Source organism: Anopheles nili, chromosome 3, assembly GCF_943737925.1.
Source record: "Anopheles nili chromosome 3, idAnoNiliSN_F5_01, whole genome shotgun sequence".
NCBI lineage: Eukaryota > Metazoa > Arthropoda > Insecta > Diptera > Culicidae > Anopheles > Anopheles nili.
In genome coordinates, this window is record NC_071292.1 from 7696137 (window position 1) to 7702300 (window position 6164).

The window sequence follows — 6164 nt, forward strand, 5'->3', positions numbered from 1 at the left end:
GTAAACGGTCTAATCGGATTGCATTTGTTCACTGGCGCACACCCATTCCCCGGGGGTTGATTTCGTTTGACTCGGGAGGTGGCCAGCTCAAACGCCACGCGAGTCCAGCTGTTGATTAAGTCGTGTGTTTGTTTAGCGGACCGTCGCTGATGATAATAAACGATTTAGCAACCAACGCAGCCTGATCGAGTGAACTGCACTGCTGATGACGATGACAATGATGATGATGATGATGATGATGTAAGCTCTCGTGGAGTGTCTTGAACTTGAGTGAGCTCTATAAACTAAGCTCGCAGTAAACCTAAGTGTGTTGTAACTCCATTTTAACGCCCGCACTCAAGAGGACTTTAGATTCATTTCAGGGTGCAGCAAAAACCTGCCACTGATGGGAAAACTGTGTCTGTGGCAGGTTTATTTTTGCTCCCCATCCACAAGACCTGCACGTCTCGAGCCGTAAGCGGCATTACTGCGGGACAGTTCAATTAAAGGGTTATTAAAAAATAGCCCTCCCACAACGATTTAATCACGTCGGAAATAATCCACCCTCGAGGAGCGCGGCCGAGATTGACGGCGAGATGGTTACCGGTGGGACACGTTTTACCGACTCATTTGTGGTTGCGGGAATGGAAAGCGACCTGGGTGTACTACGTGTCCGTACGCACGGTCCTATCCTGGTTCAATTTAGTGTGAATAACGCATACGGAAAGAACTGGCTAGGAGCAATAGCCTGCTTCAGTGATAGAGAGCTGATAAAACATTCACAAAATCGATCGATTGCCACGCTCAGCAGCTCGGGCGATCTATTTATGTATGCAAATTACCGGAGAGTTAAAGCTGAACGGCTAATTTTCAAGCCCTCAGCCATCGAACGGATAATGGTTCGAATAAAGAAGGCTTTTGTAAGCTAATTATGTAATTTTATCACTACGCTTGACGATCTACGTTAGGTAAATTGAATACGCCACAGAGATCAGATAACGTCAGTTGATAACGTCGCCTTTCAACTACCGAGTCCGCTAAAATGTCTATTAAAAAATGAGGCCAATTATAGAACCATTGAGCCGAGCAAGTGTCTCGCGACGATCGTTTGCATTCGCTAATCATATCTAACCTAGCCGGATGCCTGCATCAAAATGAGCTCCAATTAGAGCTCACACACTCCTACGAAACCCCAGCCTACCAAGAGGTCACCTTTAGCGAGTCCTCAAAACCACAGAACGTCCACGCAAAGAATACTCCCACACATGCAAACTGCCTAGGTGCCCTTTCGCATACACTTTGTGACCCACGCTGGGCCAACCGCACTCGGCGGGCCAATTTGGTTGAATGAAAGTTTAATTAACTGGTCCGGTGGCGAGAAGATTGGCGTAGATTAGAACCTAAACCGGTCCCCGGTGGCCTGACTCTATTTGTGGCCTGCGTACGATCTGCTCGCAAATGTCTGACTCAAACGCAGAATGCACCCTGCCCATGGTTGGGAATAGTTTTCCACTTTGAGGCTTTACCCGCTTTGGTTTGGCGAAGTGAAGGCCAATCTACTCTCGAGCTGAGCTTCTTTGGCATGTGGTCTATCGCGGGAAATACAAACGCCGTTCGGGGAGTCCTTCGTGCGCGTTAAGGATGCATCCTCTTTGTGCGCGGGAAAATCTTCCCCATTTGTCACGATTTGTAAGCCTCTTTGCCTGCGAAACGGCGAAGCGATGGAACTGCATCGAAATAGACACGTTCCTGGCACACAACCAGCTAAAAGTGGGTGAAGTAAGCTCTCATACATGGCACGGTACGATTGCAGCTTTCGCCTGGGCTGGCACGACTTTCAGCTCTAGCCGCTGAGGATGCGCTTTTCAAGGGTAAAGAAGCCAGAAGTCACTCGTGTTCAAGAGGGATAGAGCCATACCGTTCCCTTTTAGCCACCGCCAACTGTCCTATCCCATATTGTGCTCCTACTCACGTGCTGTTACAACGCCAAGGAGCCTTCTTGGAACTGCTGCTTCATGTAGCGCAAGTGGCCGTGTTATGATTGGCACGTGGGATGTTTCCTCACTCTGATGCGGTTATCGTGCGGCGTGTGTGACACGCTTCTGTGGTTGATTTTAAAATGATTCAATTGACAATATTTCATAAAAATATAAACGTCACCCAGCTGTGAGCAAATGTCTGCCCTTTGGAACGTTGGCATCGCTCTGCAAAAAGTTTAACAACGTGCACATCCTACGCGCCCGCGTAACTTTATATGGCACCGAAACCGTGAGACGGCGCTGTGACAACTTTGATGCAATATCCTTTCGGGTATTTTTTTTTTCTGCAACATAAAAGCACCATGTATGGTGTACGGAGGCGTTTTGCCGCATCACACGGTACCTGCGCAGGCGAACATTGGCTGGGAAAACAAGCTTAATTTCATTTGACAGAGGCAGCAGCTTTTCCAGTGAACTCACGAGCCACTCCCATCGTTTTTTGCGTGGGTCGTTACAAAGGCTGCTCGTAAAGTTATGGTGTAATTATTTAATATGATTGCCCGAGAGCGCGTTGATTTTGGTATTTTGCATTAATTTTAGCATCAACCAGCGGCGCCAAGTAGAATGCGATGGAGTCAAACGGCTCTAGCTACCAGCTGTTCGAAAGCCTGTCACACTGGCCACAGTTACACTGTATCGATTATATTTGCATTTGTTCGGATTCTTTGCTTCCACACATGGTCCTCTGGTTGGGTGCTCGAGCAGCAGTAAAAATGGGCAAAAAAAGTCAAACGCACACATCGGATAAGCATGGTAACTTTTCCATGACTGTTAAGTGGCTGCTTGGTGATAAATTCGACGTCTCTTTGATACTTTGTAATGCAAAAGCGAGGAGAAAAATGGCACCTCCATCTCGACACCCACCCACCAGAATTCACGATCGATTTACCACCAAAGAGCAAATGTTTACGAATCGAGATTGTATCCATTTTTCATCACCAAATGGATTTTTCCGCCGAACGAAACGCGCCAATTTCGAATGTTGATTATGACATGGGCGCTTTAAACAATAAAACTCGATTCGTTTGCCGATCTCCAGCCGATTGTTTTGTTTATAGCAAGCATTCTTTTTTTTCTCGTTTTCAACTGCTTCACTGCTTGGTTGCGAGAGAAAGAGAAAGAAAAACCCATACGATGGAGAAAATATGCAAAAGAAACGGTTGCTCCCACGCACGAGAACACGAAAAACAATCACATAAAGCGCACATGCACGGACAGTTCTCGCACCTGTTCAAAAGCAGCTCGCAGATAGCTGCGACTAACATCGACTCACGTAAGGCTTGGACGAAAATTCTCCCATTCTCAATTCCTGGTCGGTGGTTTCGGGTTTCCCAGCGCTAGAATCGTGCCAGGGCTCTATTTTCCCATTAGCTTCGGTATGCGCCCGAGCGGGTTAGAAAAGGGTTTAATTATTTGATTAGATCCTGCGTGGCAGTAGGCGAGCGAGAGCTCGTAACCCTTAGCAATGTCATAGCTACTCGATAGCTCGCTCAGCACAACGAAAGGGCGTTACACGCGCTCGGGAGGGCCGCATGAATCTGAGTCGTTAAAGCAACGAACATGAGTTTCGAGAATCAATTCGAAAGAATTCCAAACATGTATCACTGCGATGGAGAGCGATAGCAATGCGATGGAAGCTGCTACAGTAATCATCATCCCTGACCCAGGGTGGTCAGCTAACACGTGCAAACCCTCGACCTGACGGAACATTCTCATCGAAATCCCCGTCAGCTCGGGAGCAACACGTGAACATTCCAGGCACCGGCTATCTCGCAACTGTGAAGCGATTTTCCCGGAACTGTCCAACGCGTCTCAACACGCGCTCGAATCCGGTCAATCCGAGATCCGGTCAATCCGGGCCCCGAAGGAAAAAGGAAAAATAACCAACGCAGAAAAAGTGGAAAACTAAACTCCGACGCGACGGTTTGCAGCAGCTGTCTGTCGTACCACCCTGTGCTTTCTTCGACTCGACAGCCACACGATTCGAGTGCGCTCGCTCCGACACAGCTGCTATCTTGCGTTTCGGTCGACACTTCCCCGACAGGGCTTTCCCTTTGCGCGTGCATACGTTGGGTGGTCGGGTGCGTACGCCCGTCGCTTTTCATGTTGGTGTTGATGGTATGCTTCGTTGTATCAGCAACAGCTCCCCTACGCGCAGTCGAGCCCCTAGCCCACGTGAAACTGTAGCATAAAAACTGGCAGCATAAAACGCACACCCACGCTCGGAGCATAGTTTGGCGTACGCAGTGGCGTGAAAGTGCGTGCAAATGCCCACACTCGGTGGGGTGGTACAGTGCGTGCGTAGGAGTTGCACTCGTGGATGGAAACATGACATGCCCTTGGGAAGAGAAAAACAAAAGACATGCCCTTTAAACGTCCCATAAGAAGGGCGTGAAAAACGCGCAAAAATGCACCCCACAAGGACCTCAAGAGAAAGAAATGGCTCGCGATCAAAATGGAGCCGCACTGTACCCGTACTTCTACCAAAAACACACACACACACAACTAGCAGCGAGCGAGCTCCAGCTACTAGTCAGGCCACTGGTACATCAACAAACCAGCCACCCATAATCTCCCGATGTCCACCCGTTTTCCCACCGAGCGCAGACGCCGACTTCGAGTTCGCGCGATTGCACTACTACTGCCGGCAATAACAAACGCACGACGCCATCGCGGAACGGCGACAGGAACTGGATCGGGTGCCCCGGGGGTTGGTTGGGCGCAGGAGACACCAGACAGCGGCAGTGGCAGCATAAAATAAGAAGCGAATAAAAAAAAAGTAAAACGGCATAGGGTCGGACGGGCGTATTGGATACACATCGACGCACATGGCATCGGGACCGCACAGTCGAGGGTTGAGTTCGCTCGTTTCGAGGCGGTTTCGTTCAGTTGCGTTCGCGACACTCGGTTTGGGTGGACTTCATCTCATCGCAGGGTGAACGCTGTTGTGTGAAGAAGGGACACAACTCTTCACTCACAACCCAGAAGACGGGCTAGAACGGGCCGTGTCCTAGTGCGGTGGAGTTTAACAACAACCACCATTGTTTCTCGTAAAGTGCTGGTGGGAAAATTGTGAGGTGATGTCGAACCGGTCGGAAAAACCATCGACGAAGCGTCGGTGACGGTTTGTTGGAGGAGTACAAAACGAGCGAGAAAAAAAAATCCGCCATCACTCGACATCTTTCGCCCGCTTTGCCCGGCCCTGTACTGGCGGATGTTCTTTGTGTGCGCTCAGACAGGGTGGGAAAACTATCGCTGGAGAACGCCACGTTCTCAATCTGTCCAGACGACGGAAGTGCTGGTTGATTCATCGCTCTCGCGCGTCGGTGCATCGGATACGCACGCCGTTTGATGTCTTCCATTTTAAGGCATTCCACGTGAGGGTGGTGTGAATAAATTTTCCCATTTATTCTCGTGCAATACCTGCGTCTATGTGGTGAAGGAAATCCCGTATCAAGCCGAGAGCCGTGAGCGAGAAAACCGTCCACACTGGTGAAAGTGCTGAGTGCAGCTGGTGAAGTGAAGATCCATTTCCATGCAAATCTTGTCCAACGAACGAACGGTCTCACGCGTGATTTCTGCTTTTCTGCCCATTCTTACAACAAACGGCATCGTGTTGGAGCAACAAAAAAAAACTCCCATCCCGTAATGATAGTGATAAGCTGATTGTGCGGAACGGCACGGAGCCGGGTGGAAAATATCGGGCCCAAAACCGTCAACCCGGCGAACCTTGCACCGAAGGGTGGCATCCTTCAATTATAATCAAGCCATGACTGCAAATCGCTAGCATCAGTGCCGTGAATTACTGACCTCCAGCGTGACTCGTGCGTCCGGTCGTTTCATCGATTTTCCGTAGTTCCTCCTCTCGAAGGCTCGAGCCCAAATGCCGGGTGGCGAGCATTAAGCTTCGCTGGTTTCCGAGTGGAACCGTCCTAGTGGAGCACCTTCAAGTAAAGGGTTTAGGCCTTTACCGTGCCGATCCGCGAGCACTGATCCGCATGAAGTAGCGAATAGCTTCGAGTTTGAACCAAAAACCGGTCCAGCGCGTGGTTCAAGAACCGTTCCGAACGAACGCGCTGCTGCGTGGTGTACGTGGTACGGGCGGTGGAAATAAAAAAAAAAAACATCGCAAACCCATTTTACAAT